This window comes from Bubalus kerabau, chromosome 22 (assembly GCF_029407905.1).
Source record: "Bubalus kerabau isolate K-KA32 ecotype Philippines breed swamp buffalo chromosome 22, PCC_UOA_SB_1v2, whole genome shotgun sequence".
NCBI classification, from domain to species: domain Eukaryota; kingdom Metazoa; phylum Chordata; class Mammalia; order Artiodactyla; family Bovidae; genus Bubalus; species Bubalus kerabau.
Window position 1 is genome coordinate 14,366,813 of NC_073645.1, and position 17,425 is coordinate 14,384,237.

At 38.2% G+C, this 17,425-nt stretch overlaps 1 long non-coding RNA gene across 1 annotated transcript in view; it reads left to right on the forward strand.

Annotated features, from left to right (window-relative positions):
• Nucleotides 1–17,425, forward strand: part of LOC129636916 (uncharacterized) — a 61,483-nt gene that overhangs the window by 18,545 nt on the left and 25,513 nt on the right. The window contains exon 2 of the long non-coding RNA XR_008707208.1: nucleotides 6,654–6,821. This is a non-coding gene — a long non-coding RNA (uncharacterized LOC129636916). The remainder of the gene's footprint in view (nucleotides 1–6,653; nucleotides 6,822–17,425) is intronic.

A 17,425-nucleotide genomic window follows, 5' to 3' on the forward strand; every position in this document is an offset into this window, starting at 1 on the left:
ACTTTCAATCCTTCTTATCTTCCCAGCATCTATCATACTTCAGAGATTTCTGGAACCTCAACTTCTGAGACTTTGGGGACTTCTGAGGCTCTGTATGATAAACCCTTTGCTTCTTCACTTGGCTCCCCACATGCTGTTTGCTTTCTGCTCTTTATCGTTCGCCAAGGTAGTCGCCTCATCTCCGCGTGCTTCCAAGTTCTGAAACTGCTGTCTTTGTCAAAAGCTGTTTCCTCTCCTCTCTATCCTCATGGGTGTCTGCATTTATTCTGTTTCTGGAACAGGGTTGTGTTTTAGGAGCCAGGAGAGGTAAATATGAAGAATGAACCTGTAAACGTTTAAACAGAAAGTCCAAAGTGTAGGGCTTTGCTGGTGCTTCCTTAGTCCATGTCATAGCCACATTTCTTCAAAGACTACCAACACTGCCCCTACGGCCCACAACTCCCCACTCAAATAGCTGCTCACTTCTCTTGCCTGCCAATGCACAGTGTTCTTTCACTTTCTCTCTGTACCCCGTTGTATCACACTCCTTTCAACTCTGTACATGGGGATTTTTCAAAGTATTCCAGGTGATACTAAAATGAAGGTTGAGAACCACTGCTGCTGATAGATGTGTTGATTTGTTGATATTATGATTAAGCTAGTGGAGACGATCCATTAACACATCGATGGTTAGTGATTTCTTGTGTTGAGTTTAAACCAGTTATGTGTTTCAAGTTATTAAGTCATACTAGTTTCAACAGCCTGGAGTCTATCCCTGCCCCTTTCAGAGTATATTGAGCTGGTGTGTGCATTTGCACACCTAAACGCATGCTCTTGGAATGTGGTCCGAAACTTCACTGACTGTCTTACTGCCTTGAATAGCCACTTGCAGAAACTTCTGAGAAGATCAGATACTGACTTTTAACCAAAAAGCAATTCTATATGAAAAATACTGTTATTAGACAACAATACTTATATTTTTTATAAATATATTTTATAACTATACTTATATTTCTTAAGGAGAAAAATATGAGCTCTATCTGCAGTGACGCTTTTGGGAACTTGAGATGCTTTTCTGAGTTACTGTTGTCATTCAGTTCTACGCAATCATAATCCAATACTACATTAAGTCAAAAACAGTGGCTACGTTTCTTTCTTTTTTTAATATTTATTTATTTGGATTTATTTGGCTGTGTCTGTCAGGGCATGCAGGATCTTTTGTTGCAGTGCATGGGCTTCTCTCATTGTGGTTCCCAGGCTTGCCTGTGGTATGTCAGATCTTAGTTCTCGGACCAGGGATTGAACCTGTGTCCTTCGCACAGGAGGTTGGATTCTCGCTGGACTACCAGGGAAGTCCCAGTGGCTAAGTTTCCAACGAGAGTGCACATAATTTTGGCTGTCAAAGTAGAAAGGATGACAAATGATGTAGGTGCTTGCATTAACTGAAGTGAACATTGATGGCAAGTTGCTTTGGTTGAATTTCAGTATTAAAAATCATCTGAGGAATACAGAGGTGAAAAGGACATTTTCTTATTCTAAGGAACTTACAGTCCAGAGCAGAACTTACAATCTAAAAGAAGAAAAAGATAACTCCAACCTAAGAAAACACCAGAGAAAAGGTCATTATGGAAGCACAATAACAAAGGAATCCTCTTAGTAATTTTGTGAACTCCCCAACTCCTTTTTTGGAGCTATTAGAAGGGTGAAAAGAGCTTTTAGTTTCCAGTGTAAGACCTGGAAAATAAAAAGGAAATGCCCTCTGGGTCCAAAGAGAAGGGGTGAGTGCCAGCATCATGCCCACTTGGAAGGCGATTAGTGTTTCCTAAATGCCTACCACATGCTGTATGTGTAACGTAGTTTCAGGGGCCTGTGCTCCCTCCTAGCACAGTCAGTGGTTTGATGTGAGATATGAGTGATTCTGCCTGTTTTCTTGAAAGCGTTTCCCATCCTACTTCTAGCTTATTCAGGTACTTATTCTCACAACACCTAGTTTCACTGATGTTACATGTCACTGTGTAACACATTGGGACATAGAAGATGTGTCTGGAAAGTTCCACTGGGCCATCACGTTCAGCCTGAATGATACAACCAAGTGTCCAAAGGGGCCTTAGAGCTCATCTTGTTTGCTCTCTTGCTCCCTTGATTAGGAGCAAGATCTCAGGCTTCCCTGGTGGCTCAGAGGTTAAAGCGTCTGCCTGGAATGTGGGAGACCTGGGTTTGATCCTTGGGTCGGGAAGATCCCCTGGAGAAGGCAATGGCAACCCACTCCAGTACTCTTGCCTGGAGAATCCCATGGAGGGAGGAGCCTGGTAGGCTACAGTCCATGGGGTCGCAAAGAGTCAGACATGACTAAGTGACTTCACTTTCTTTCACTTTCACTTTCCCTTGATTATATCTGATCGCACATTTTTTCTAATAACTATGTCGAATACCAGTTTTTGAAATAAAATTGACTAAAAAATTTAAATGCATTTTCTCAGTTGCACTAGTCATAATATTTGAAGTGCTTAATAGTCACATGCGGCTAGTCGCTACCATACTGGACATCTCAGGTCAAGGAGATAATGTCATAATTTATGATTTCAGACCTCACGTTCAAGTCTTTAATCCATTTTGAGTTTATTTTTGTGTATGGTATAAGATAGTAGTCTAATTTCATTCTTTTGCCTGTGGCTGTCCATCTTTCCCAACATCATTTATTGAAGAAATGGTCTTTTCCCTATTTTATATATATATATATAATTGACAAACTATGTGTGGGTTTATTTCTGGGCTCTCTGTTCTGTTATATTGATCTGTATGTCTGGTCTTTTGCTAATACCATACTGCTTTGGTTACTGTAGCTTTGCAATATAGTTTGAAATCAGGAGTGTTATGCAGAAGTTTTTTAGGAAAGTTTTAAACTATAGATGTAATTTATTTTATAGATAAAAGATTTTTAGATTGTCTCTTTTTGAGGTAGTTTTGGTAAGTTGTGCTTGAGGAAATTATCCACTTTATATAAATTGTCAAAATACTATTTTCTTATCTTTTTTAATATTTCTAGTTTTTTTTTGTTGTTGTTTTGCTTTTTATATAGATCAAAATTGAGGTCCAAGTTGGATAATAGATTGAGTGTACATATATATTTACATTTCTGTCTTACATATAAAACAATCAAGTTGAAATCTTCTCTTTGTAGTCACAAATTTCCCTGTTTTGCCCTAGCTTCCTATTTCACCCAGGTGCCCGCATCCTCCCGCCCCAAGCCTCTATTTCTAATTTTTAAAAAAATAATCTTATTTAGTTATTTCAGTTTTGACCATTCTGGGCCTTCATTGCTACTTGGGCTTTTCTCTAGTTGTGGTGTGTGGGGCTGTTCATTGAAGTGGCTTCTCTTGTTGTGGAGCATAGTTCTAGGGCACAAGGGTTTCAGCACTTGTGGCATGTGGCCTCGGTAGTTATGGCTCATGGACTCTGGAGCACAGCCTCAGTAGTTGTGGCTCATGGGCTTAGTTGTTCTGCAGCACGTGAGATTTTCTCAATCAGGGATCAAACCTGTGTCTCCTGCTTTGTCAGGTGAATTCTTTACCACAGAGCCACCAGGGAAGCTGTCTTATTTCTTTTGTAAATGTAGGCTCTTAAGGCAATGGCACCCCACTCCAGTACTCCTGCCTGGAAAATCCCATGGACGGAGGAGCCTGGTAGGCTGCAGTCCATGGGGTCGCTAAGAGTCGGACACGACTGAGTGACTTCACTTTCACTCTTCACTTTCATGCGTTGGAGAAGGAAATGGCAACCCACTCCAGTGTTCTTGCCTGGAGAATCCCAGGGACAGGGGAGCCTGGTGGGCTGCCGTCTTTGGGGTCGCACAGAGTCAGACACGACTGAAGCGACTTAGCAGCAGCAGCAAGTGATATCCTTGCTCTTGGTTTTATCTTGTAATTCTTATTTTCTTGATCTGTCTTACCAGTGACTTGTCAACATTCCTATTCTTGTGGAAAAACCAATAGTTATCTTTGTTTATCCACTCTATCATGCACACATACACACAATTAACTTTGTTTCCTTTTTGTGGTTCTGTTGGGGGTCTAATTTCCTATTCTAACTTCTGGTAGTGGACTCCTAGATAATGATTTTAAGAATTTCTTCTTTTCTATTACATGCAAATAATATTACAAAATTTCCACTGAGAACATCTTTTAGTGCTTCAAGGTTTCATATACTATATTTTCATTATTGGTTGGTTAAAGGGACTTTTTAACCTTTAAAGGGGCTTCCCTGATAGCTCAGTTGGTAAAGAATCTGTCTGCAATGCAGGAGACTCTGGTTTGATTCCTGGGTTGGGAAGATCTGGAGAAGGGAAAGGCTACCCACTCCAGTATTCTGGCCTGGCGAATTCCATGGACTGTATAGTCCATGGGGTCACAAAGAGTTGGACATGACTGAGTGACCTTCACTTCGCTAAAGGGAGTTTTACAAATTTACATTATAATTTTTGAAACTGCATAGGCTATTTGGATATCATTTGCTTGATTTCCAAATATTTGAGAATTTTTTAGCTACTTTTTCTTATTGATTTCCTGGTTAATATTACTGTCACCAGAAGACATCTGTATGATTTTAATACTGTGAAATTTAAGAGTTGGTTTATGGACAAGCATATGGTCAATTTTGGTAGGTGTCCATATGCAGTTGAATATGTTTGGGGGAATAAATATATATTATGCATATAATATAAATCACAAAATTATATAACTCTTGTTTGTAATATTGTTTAAAGCTCATTTACACCCTTTTTGTCTGCTTTTCTATCAGTTACTGGAAGAAGAATGTTTATCTCCCACCACAATCATAGATTTTTTTCCATTCTTTCAATTCTGACAGTTTGCTTTGTATATTTTGAGACTGATATCAAGTGCATACAGACTTAGATTTTTAGATCTTGTTGGATTGCCCTCTTTATCGGTACTACCTATCTCTCTTTATCTCATGTAATGCTTTCTGTCATAAAGAACAGTTTCTACAATGTTATAATTATACTGGTTTTATTTTGGTTTGCATGGTATATTTTGCTTCATATTTTTTTAAACTTCAACATTTCTATGTAATTTAAAACATTCTTCTGTGAGCAGAATATAGTTGGATTTTGTTTTTTGTTCAGTCACTCAGTTGTGTCTGACTCTTTTGCAACCCCATGGACTGCAGCATGCCAGGCTTCCCTGTCCTTCATCTTCTGCAGCTTGCTCAAACTCATGTGCATTGAGTATCAATGATGCCATCCAACCATCTCATCCTCTGTTGTTCCCTTCTCCTCCTGCCTTCAATCTTTCCCAGCATCACAGTCTTGTCCAGTGAGTCAGCTCTTTGCATCAGGTGGCCAAAGTATTGGAGCTTCAGCTTCAGTCCTTCCAATGAATATTTAGGCTTGATTTCCTTTTGGATTGAATGGTTTGATCTCCATGCAGTCCAAGGGACTCTCAAGAGTTTTCTTCACCACCACAGTTCAAAAGCATCAATTCTTTGGTGCTCAGCCTTCTTTATGGTCCAACTCTCACATCCATACATGACTACTGGAAAAACCATAGCTTTGACTAGACGGACCTTTGTCTGCAAAGTAATGTCTGTTTTTTAATATGCTGTCTAGGTTTGTCATAGCTTTTCTTCCAAGGAGCAAGTGCCTTTTAATTTCATGGCTGCAATCACCATCTGCAGTGATTTTGGAGCCCAAGAAAATGCAGTCTGTCACTGCTTCCATTGTTTCCCCATCTATTTGCCATGAAGTGATGGGACTGGATGCCATGATCTTAGTTTTTGAATGTTGAGTTTTAGGCCAGCTTTTTCACTCTTCTCTTTCACTTTCCTCAAGAGGCTCTTTAGTTCCTCTTGGCTTTCTGCCATGAGGGTGGTGTCATCTGCATATGTGAGGTTATTCATATTCATATTATTCATATTTCTCCTGGCAATCTTGATTTCAGTTCCAGCCCAGCATTTCGCATGATATACTCTGTATATAGGTTAAGTAAAGAAGATTTAATAATAAGGATTTTGCTATTTTTATTTTGTTGCTTTAAATTGAAGTGTTTAATCCCCTTAAATTTAATCAACTAACATATTTGGATTTAAACATGTTTTATTATTTGTTTTCTGTTTCTCTCACCTACTTTGTATTCACTTTACTGTCATTTTATTTTCTTTTGCATTAACTTAAAAAATTTCCTTCTCTTTCCATTAGCTTGTTTACCAAACTTGATGTCACTATTCTTTTAGTGATTACCCCAGAGATTATCGCCTGTATTTTGACATTTTTTTCTCGTTTTATTGAGAATAACTGACATACATCACTGCATAAGTTTAAGGCATACTGCATGATGGTTTGATTTACATATATTGTGAAATGCTTATTACCACAAGAGGTTCAGCTAACATCCATCTTCTCACATAGATACAATGGAAAGAAAAGAAAGAAGAAGAAAGGAAAAGAATTTCTTCTTCTTGTGATGAGAACTCTTAGAATTTACTCTTTTGAGAATTTTATATTTTGACTTAAGTATAATAACATATAGTATTTTTTTTTACCATTTTCTACACAATGCAACATGTCTTTCTTTTTATTATGTTTGTTGTGTTTTTAAATTCTATCTCATTATTGCTATTTACATCAGTCAGTACATACTTTTTGTCCTTTTATACAGCTCATGAGGTTCTTACAGCAAGTATACTGGAGTGGTTTGCCGTTCCCTCCTCCAGTGAATCACGTTTTGTCAGAACTCTCCGGTATGACCAGTCCTACCTGGAATGACTCCTTACCTTCATTGACTTGTGCAACCCCGTTTGCCACGACAAGGCAGTGATTCGTGAAGGTAGGGAGATCAAACCAGTCGATCTTAAGGGAAATCAACCCTGAATACTCGTTTGAAGGACTGATGATGAAGCTGAAACTCTAGTATTTTGGTCATATGATGCGAACAGCTGACTCATTGGAAAAGTCTGTGGTGCTGGGAAAGGTTGAGGGCAGAAGGAGAATAGGGCATCAGAAGATAAGATGGATGGATGGCATCATTGATGCAATGGACATGAACTTGGGCAAACTTTGGGAGATGGTGAGGGACAGAGAGGCCTGCCGTGCTGCAGTCCATGGGGTCACAAAGAGTTGGACATGGCTAGGAGTCTGAACAACAAGTAAATACTTATATTTATTCATATGTTTCCCCTTTCCAATATTCATTTTTTCCTATACTTCTTTGCTTTATTCTATTATCACTTTCCTTCTACCTTAAGAACATCTTTTGCTATTTTTCATGAATCCACTAGTGACATTTTTTGGGGTTAGTTTTCATTTGCTTAATGTTTTTTTCATAATGTCCAGGGTGACAGTTACTCTTTTCCACTGCTTTTAATGCAACATTAGTTGTGATTCCTTTAGAGGTAAGGTAAAATATCTTTCTTTTGCTGATTTAAAGATTTTTATTACTGTCTTGCTTTTCACCAGTTTTACAATAATGTGTGCAGGTTAGGTTTTCCTTGTTATCCTCCTTGAGTTCATAGTTGTTCCTGAAGTATAATCTGACGTGAAAAAAAATTCAGTCATCACCCCTCCATTTGTTGCTTCTACTTTGTTCTTTCATTTCTCCTCTGAAACACTAATTATACACTGATGAGAACTTATCACTGGGCTTGATCTACTCTTTGCCGACAAAGGTCCGTTTGGTCAAGGCTATGGTTTTTCTAGTAGTCATGTATGGATGTGAGAGTTTGACCGTAAAGAAGGCTGAGTGCCAGAGAATTGATGCTTTTGAACTGTAGTGTGGGAAAAGACTCTTGAGAGTCCCTTAGATTATAAGGAGATCAAATCAGTCAATCCTAAAGGAAATCAACCTTGAATATTCTTTGGAAGGACTGATGCTGACATTCCATACTTGGGCCACCTGATGTGAAGAGCCAGCTCGTTGGAAATGATTGAGGGCAGGGGAAGAAGGGAGCGACAGAGGAGGAGATGGTTGGATGGCATTATTGATGCAATGGACATGAGTTTGAGCAAACTCAGGGACATAGTGAAGGACAGGGAAGCCATGGGTTGCAAAGAGTCAGACTTAGTGACTGAACAACTGAACAACAGCGAATCTACTCTTGGGAATTTTCTGTTCCTTTGTTTCACTTTTCTTTGATCTGAATTATTTTTTCTGATCTATCATTTCACTAATTTTTCCCTTAGTTGCTGAATCTAAAATTCTGTTAAATTCATCTACTGATTTCTTAATTTTCTTTTTTTTTTAAACAAAGGAGCTTTTATTTATTTTTTTCTTCTATTTTATTTTATTTATTTATTTATTTTTTAAATTTTATTTTATTTTTAAATTTTACATAATTGTATTAGTTTTGCCAAACATCAAAACGAATCCACCACAGGTATACATGTGTTCCCCATCCTGAACCCTCCTCCCTCCTCCCTCCCCATACCATCCCTCTGGGTCGTCCCAGTGCACCAGCCCCAAGCATCCAGTATCGTGCATCAAACCTGGACTGGCAACTCATTTCATACATGATATTTTACATGTTTCAATGCTATTCTCCCAAATCTTCCCACCCTCTCCCTCTCCCACAGTCCATAAGACTGTTCTATACATCAGTGTCTCTTTTGCTGTCTCGTACACAGGGTTATTGTTACCATCTTTCTAAATTCCATATATATGCGTTAGTATACTGTATTGGTGTTTTTCTTTCTGGCTTACTTCACTCTGTATAATAGGCTCCAGTTTCATCCACCTCATTAGAACTGATTCAAATGTATTCTTCTTAATTTTCATTACTGTTTCCTTTTCTACAAATTTCCATTTAAAATAGAATTTTTATAGCTTCCTCTTCCTCTTTTTTCTCATGTACATATTAAGAATACTAATTTAAAATTGTATGATAGAAAACCTGGAAGTCTTGTGCGATAATTGCTTTTTGCTTGTTATTCATTCAAGTATTTACTTTTGTGCCTTAAAAAAGTTCTTGTCCATATGTGTATAAAGTTTGTAGAGATAATATGAGGCTCTTTCAAGATTATATCTCCCTGTGCAAGCACTCAGTTGAGTCCGATTCTTTGTGACCCCATGGACTGTAGCCCACCAGGCTCCTCTGGCCATGGGATTTTCCAGGCAAGAATACTGGAGTGGGTTGCCATTTCCTTCTCCAGGGGATCTTTCCAACCCAGGGATCAAGCCTGGGTCACCTGCATTACAGGCAGACTCCTTACCCTCTTAACCACCAGGGAAGTCATTCTATTTCCTATAGAGAGAATTTAATTTTGCTTTTGGTAGATGGTTGGGACAGAGAAGATCACCTTAATTCAGTTAGGGACTTAGCTTCAGACAGTTAATCAGAAACAAGCTCGTCTGTCATTTCATTCTAAAATCTTCAGAAGTGGGGCTTCAGACTTTTTGAGGATTATTTACATTTTCTACCTTATTCCTAGAGTACAGCCTTTCAGTTCAGTTCAGTCGCTCAGTCGTGTCTGACTCTTTGTGACTCCATGAACCACAGCACGCCAGGCCTCCTTGTCCATCACCAACTCCTGGAGTCCACCCAAACCCGTGTCCATTGTGTTGGTGATGCCATCCAACCATCTCATCCTCAGTCGTCCCCTTCTCCTCCTGCCCTCAATCTTTCCCAGCATCAGGGTCTTTTCAAATGAGTCAGCTCTTCTCATCAGGTGGCCAAAGTATTGGAGTTTCAGTTTCAACATCAGTCCCTCCAGTGAACACCCAGGACTGATCTCCTTTAGGATGGATTGGTTGGATCTCCTTGCAGTCCAAGGGACTCTCAAGAGTCTTCTCCAACACCACAGTTCAAAAACATCAATTCTTCGGCGCTTAGCTTTCTTTATAGTCCAACTCGCACATCCATACATGACTACTGGAAAAACCATAGCCTTGACTAGATGGACCTTTGTTGGCAAAGTAATGTCTCTGCTTTTTAATATGCTTTGTAGGTTGGTCATAACTTTCTTTCCAAGGAGTAAGCGTCTTTTAATTTCATGGCTGCAATCACCATCCGCAGTGATTTTGGAGCCCAGAAAAATAAAGTCAGCCACTGTTTCCACTGTCTCCCCATCTTTCCTATAGAGAGAATTTAATTTTGCTTTTGGTAGATGGTTGGGATGGAGAAGGTCACCTTAATTCAGTTAGGGACTGAGCTTCAGACAGTTAATCAGAAACAAGCTTGTCTGTCATTGCATTCTAAAATGGGATGTTTAATAGAGTTCTACCTTTACTCCAACCACAGCCTATGAGGTTTTCGGAAGGTCTGCCCCATTTCTTTGTTGCTCAGGCTGTCACTCTGTGCTCAGCTGTGAATGCTCTTAGCTGCTACTTTTGAATCAGTAAATGCCTTGGTAGAAAACATGTTGCCAGATATCAGATCCACCTCTCTGAATGTTCTGAAATCTTAATTATTTAAGCACTCATAGCCTTGGGCACTCTCAGGTGCTTTTAATAGGTTAGAAAATAATTTTGTGAGGTTTTGTAGTTATTCTCAGGGAGACAGCTAATCTGAAACAAACTAGTCTGGCATTTTATTCTAAAATTTTAGTCTTTGCCACAGCCTACCATTCTGTGTGTTCCTTCTTCCACCTTGCTCATTGTGCTTCAACCACTCTGAGCTTGTACTTCCCAGCCTAAGATCTTTGTACTTGCTTTTCCTGTGTCTGGAATTCTTTCTCTCTTCATCTCCCTCTCCTCGCCTAGAAAATGTCTTTTAGCAACTTTAATTTCCATTTACTTAATCTTTTTAGCACTTATGACATTTGTATTAAATTACTGTGCAATTACGTGTTTAATGCTTCAGAACATATTCTTTTCCTATGGCTGCTGTAACAAACTACTACAAACTTGGTAACTGAAAACAGCACAGATTTATTCTCTCACAGCTCTGAAGCCCAGAAATCAAATCCATTTCACCGGGCTAAATAAGGTGTTGGCTGGGCTGGTTAGTGTTAATTGCTCAGTTGTGTCCAACTCTTTGTGACCCTATGAAGTATAGCCAACCAAGCTCCTCTGGCCTTGGGATTCTCCAGGCAAGAATACTGGATTGGGTAGCCATTCCCTTCTCCAGGGATCTTTGCAACTCAGGGATAGAATTTAGGTTTTCTGCATTGCAGGTGGATTCTTTCCCAACTGAATCCACAGGGAAGCCTCTAAAGTTAAGGTGTTGGTTGTGCTGGACCCTTTTGGAGGCTCAGGATGATCCTTGTGATTATGATGGAGCCACCCAGATAATCCATGATAATCTCTGTCTTGAAATCTTTAATCACATATTCAAAGGTCCTATTGCCATTTAAAGTAACATTCATAGGTTTGGGGATTAGGCTGTATCTTCCAGGTGCCCAGTCAGCATGGAAAGCAAACTTCACAAGGGCTGGAATTTTTTTCTTGTTCACCATTGAATCTCTAGCATATGGTCTACTTGAATATTTGTGGAATGAGTTCTTCCTCTCCAGGCCAGCAAGACACTTATTGTGTGTTGACACAGAGGCTTTCTCAAGAAAAATGACTGAACAGAAAATGGTTGTGGACTAATAGTTACTCTGAGCACCTACAGTGTATCAGGCAGTGAGCTAAGATTTTTATACTGTTGCCTCCTTTAATTTTTACGAAAGCTTTCTGAGATAACTAGAGCTTAGAGAAGTTAAGTAACCTGCTCAAAATCACAAAGCAATTCAGTAGCCAAGCTCACATTCAAATTTGGGTCTTTCTGACTGCAGATTTCAAGCTTTTAGTATATATGTGGAAGGTTCCTTATAATTAAGCAGCTCATAGTTTAGTAGTAATATTTAATATTTAGTCAGTGGTTTACAAAGATCTTGTGCGGACACATGTAGTTTTATTTAAGACTCCCAAATAAGAGGAAACAATCTGTATCCTGCAAAGGTAGCAACCATGTATTAATGGAAAAGACCCTGTGTTAATGGGAAAAGACCCTGATGCTGGGAAAGACAGAAGGCATAAGGAGAAGGGGCTGGCAGAGAATGAGATGGCTGGGTGGCATCACTGACTCAGACATGAATTTGAGCAAACTGGGAGAAAGTGGAGGACAGGGAAGCCTAATGTGCTGAGGTCCATGGGGTCACAAAGAATCAGACATGATTTAGAGACTGAACAACAATCAATGTGTTAATGAGCAAACACTAACAGATCTAATAAACATTTAGCATTTCAACTTGGAAATGTTAGTGTGTAAATTAACTTTTGAAAATTATTATTAATGAGCAATGTCAATGGATAGAAAAATCTACGTTTTTCTTAAAAACATAATTAAAGTTCTGAGTACCCTAGTTTATAATGGCCCATTAACATGCAGCTTTTGACAGGTAGCCTCCTTAATAAAACTTCACAGGAATCTCTAATTATGTGCAACTGAAAGTTTATTATCTTTTCATTATTTGATGCTGATAAAAGAAATGGCTGAAGTGTTAGAGCTTATGGATCTCTCTTGTGTTAGCTAAAGACTATTCTTTGAGCCTATGACTCATTCGTATTATTTGAGAATCTGTGTTTTATATTTTTTCAAGGTCGTAAGGACAGGCTTTATTCTTGGTCCTTTCTGCCTCTAAGTTTTTGCTGTGTATGGGTGAAATCCTGATGTGAGAAATCTTGTTTCAAAGGAATAGAAATGTCTAAATTTTTCTATCAAATGATCTGTTAACAGAGGTATTTGCAGATGGGTTGAATTAGGGGAAATAAAAGGCTTCTTTATCAATATCTGTAAGGCAGTCCTGAATGGGTCATCACGCAACAGATGCTGGGAGCTTAGGTTCCTACTCATCATGTGGTAGCACTGTCCCTTGTAAGAGCAGTGACAACGCATCTGCCTGCCTGACTGGGGTGAGAACCCTCTTGGAGTGATGCCTATCTGTTCAAACATTTTTTAGCAAGTAAGAGAACTTTCTGATTCCACAGAAGGGAAGAGAGAGGTGTCAAAATATTCCTCCACAGTTCTTTATTAGAAAGTTCCAACTTAAAAATAGCATTTTTTTCTTGATTGTAAGATTAATACATGTTTATTATAAAGAAAGTCAGAACATTTTGGCCAACTCAATATATACATATATATATATATGTGCACACACACACATATAAACACACATCCATATACAATACTTGTAAAAATGAAATGCTCTTTTTCATAGTGAGTTTTAAACTTGTTTTTTTGCTTAACAATATATTGTCATCATCTAAATTTATCCAGGTTTATTTTAATTATTTCATAGTATGAGTGTACTGTAACTTATCCTTTCACTGTTGAGGGGCACTGTGCTTGTCTGCATTGTTTTCTATTATAGACAACATAATAATCAATCTTCATTCACATATATCTTTCTACAGATGGTCTTCAAATTAAATCAACAAATATTTCTTTATTCTAGGTAATGGAGGTATGTACCTGATTGGACAGACAGACATTGTCTGTCTCAGTAGGCTTAGAGTAGAGGAGTGAAATTAGCTATTAGAAACAGGTAATTAAAAGTGAGATGGTTATTAAATGGGCAACTCAAAGTACCATAGAAATGTATAGTAAATAGATTTTCTTGGTTTTGGTAAGTCAGGTACAGCCTATTAGAGGACAAGTCATTTAAACTGACATCTGAAAGATGAACAAAAACGTTTGCAGATGAAATTGATCCAGGGCACAGGTACTTGAGGGATGAAATTGATCCAGGGGCACTGGATACTTGAGGTGGAGTAAACAGTATGTTAAGGGCCAGAGTCAGAGAAAGCATGACATGTTCATGACTGTAAGGAAGGTAAGGATGTAGGTAGTGAGCAGGAGAGAGGCACAAAATGATACCTGGCAGTGTAGCAAGGGGCTTGATTTTGTGAAAGAAGTATTAAGGGTGATCTGGAGGATTTTAGGCAAGCGAGTGACACGGTTACTCTGAATTTAAAGTTTTACTTAGAGTTACATAATATTTTTTTAAAATTTTATTTTATTTAACTTTAAATATTGTATTGGTTTTGCCATATATCAAAATGAATCTGCCACAGGTATACATGTGTTCCCCATCCTGAACCCTCCTCCCTCCTCCCTCCCCTCTGGGTAAAAAGATAGAAGAAGAATGAAAATTACCTATTAAAACCACTGAAAATAGATGAGAAAAATTCTAAATAAAATATTGGCAAATTGCATCCAAAAAATAAATAAATAAAATAAAGTTTTACTTATAACACTGATAGTACTGCATACTGTTTGGATTTTGAGCTTGAAGAAAAGAGAAGGATCACAGGAGAATCTCCATTTTCCAGCTTGAGGAGGATACCTGGAACTGTGTGCCAGGTGCCACATCCTTGGTAGAGAAGCTGCTTTGAGGAGGGAGGATGTTATAATTTAAGACATTCTGAGTTTGAGTTACACCCAGGTATCAAAGTGGAGATGTCTGTAAGTAAGCAGATAGCTTTACAGCTCGCATGAAAGGACTTAGCTACAGACGTAGCTTTGCGAGTCCTCAGCACCTAGATGGTGATCAAAATGGGAGAGGAGGTGACCAAAGACAATAGAAGAAGGGTCTTGACAGAGTCCTGAGAAATTCCTATAAGTGAGTGTGGTGTTGGGGAGATGGTGGCAGAAGTAGGTGTCAAAAACACTAAATCAGAGAGTACAAAGTCACAGATTCATTTTGATATTTGGCAAAACTAATACAATTTTGTAAAGTTTAAAAATAAAATTAAAAAAATCTTTAACAGTTTTATGTATAAAATCTAATTGTGCTTTTTATTATGGTTTCTATCTTTGGTGTTTTTCTCAGAAAGGCCCTACCTCACTACTGTACTGCAAGTCTATACTTTTCTTCTAATTAATTAAATTTTATTCTAATTAATTCATGGTTTGAATTTTTCAATGTAACTTTTAATTCACATTAAGTTCATTTTAATGTGACATTCAAGATCAGGACTCAACTTTATTTGCTTCCAGTAACTTGGTTATCTAAACATGCTCCACACTAATTTAGAGTTGGAATCAGAAGAAAGAGTAGATTAAGTGAAAAAGGAAGATTTGAAAGAGCAGATGACTCCAGGTTAAGGTAACTGGATATTCAAAGGCCCTGAGGTGGAAAGGGGCCTCTTGATGTTAAGTTCATAAGAAGGCTAGTATGACTGAAGCTCAGAACAGGGCAAGAGTAGTGTTATATGAGGCTGGAAAAGTAAGTGTAGACCTTGTATTTAGGGTCCTATTAAATACCTATTAGTTTTTGTTTCGGGGCAGTAGGAAGCCAAGATAGTATGTGAAGTAACACCATAATTTTTACATTTTGAAGAAAACAAAATACACTTAGTTTGAAATTGGGGTAAGGACTGGCAGAGAGCAGGAGTATATTAAGGAGACCATTGAGGGAGATTATGTTAGTAGCCTAAATAATAGTTGATAGTAACTTAAGTGTAAGCAAGGGAGATGAGAGAAATAGTACAATAGAATTACAGATATTTAGAAGGAAAATAAAATTTGATTTAAGGAGAACATCAGTCAGAGGTTGTTTGGAGAAGTAAAACTACTCCAAGATATTATGGATCAGGAAAGTAATTAATAGAGGGGACTGGGTATTTATTAACCAAGAGCTGGAGGAACCGAAGTGAGTGACAGCTATCATTAGATCTCAGGTTTCACTGTTGGCTTTCAGGGAGCCAGCTGATCACAAGAACCATAGGAAAGGACTGCCATGATCACGTATGTCTCTTTTACCTGGGTGAGTGATTCATAGGAAATTATCTGTAAGCCACTATGAAAGGGTTTGCCTGCTGTTGCTGAAGACAAAGAAAAAGGCTTTCAATTCTTGGACATTTGAAATTTCATGGTAATGCCTCTTATATTGTAGCAGTCTAACCAAGAATTCACTGGCAGATACCCTGGTATCTAGGTTTCTACCCATCATTCTCCAGAGGAGAAATATAGAAGGGAAAAATTGGGGTTGGGTTACTAGCAGACAGTTAACACAAGAAGTGAAAGAGATAAAGGTGTTAATGATGACACCCATATTTCTGGCACAGGTAACTGGATGGATATAGTGTCATTTGATAAATATATACAGGAAACAGTATGATCACATTTGAGGGTACTACCAGAAGTGAGCTTCCCAGGTGGTGCTAGTGGTAAAGAAGCTGCCTGCCAATGTGGGAGACTTAAGAGACATGAGTTTGATCCTTGGGTCCGGAAGATCCCATGGAAAAGGAAATGGCAACCCACTCTAATATTCTGGCCTGGAGAATCCCATGGACAGAGAAGCCTGGCAGGCTACAATCCATAGGGTCACAAAGAGTCGGACACAGCTGAAGTGACTTAGCATACACCAGTGGAAGTATTTTCTGTATAAATAGTAAATATTTATCTGACACAAACATGTTTCTAGCATTGTTCTAAGTGCTTTACATATGTTAACTCATTTAATCTTCACAAAATTTCATGAAGTAGGTATTAATATTATTTTCATAGAGGAGAAAACTGGCACACCAAGAAGAAAATAACAAATGTTGGTGAGGATATAGAGAAAAGAAAACTTTGTTCCCTGCTGATAGTGTAAACTGGCACAGCCACTATGGAAAAGAGTATGGAGGCACTGCAAAAAATTAAAAACAGAATTACTATATGATCCAGAATTTCCACTTCTGGGTATTTATTCAAAGAAAACAAAAACACAAAATCAAAAAGATATATACACCTCCATGTTCATTGCAGCACTCAGTCATGTCCAACCCTTTGGATTGTAGCCCACTAGGCTCCTCTGTCTATGGGATTCTCCAGGCAAGGATACTAGGGTGGCTTGCCATGCCCTCCTCCAGGGGATTTTCCCGACCCAGGGATTGAACCTGCATCTCTTAAGTCTCCTGCATTGGCAGGTTTCTTTACCACTAGCACTACCAAGGAAGCCCAAACACATACACACTCATAATGGACTATTTCTGTTTATATAATAATGGACTATATATATATATATACACACACACACACACACACACATATATTTAGCCATAAAAAGAACATCTTGCCATTTGTGACTACATGCATTAATCTTGAGGGCTTATACTAGGTGAAATAAGTTAGAAAATATTATATGATCTCACTTGTATATGGAATCTAACAACAACAAACAGCCCCAAGCTCATGGATATGGAGAACAGACTGGTGGTTGCCAGAGGCAGGAGTTGCAAGGGGTGGGAAAAATGGGTGAAAGAGGTTATTATAAAGTACAGCTTCCAGCTGTAAAATAAATGTCTTGGAGATGTAATATATAGCACACTGGCTATAGTTAACAATATTGTACATTTGAAAGTTGCTAAGAGAGTAGATCTTAAAATTTTTCATCATAATAAAATTTTTTGTTGCTATTTATAGTGACGGTATTAATTATACTTTGGTCATTTCTCAATATATACAAATAATGAATCATTGTACACCTGAAACTAATGTTAGATATTAATTTAAGAAACTTTTCAAA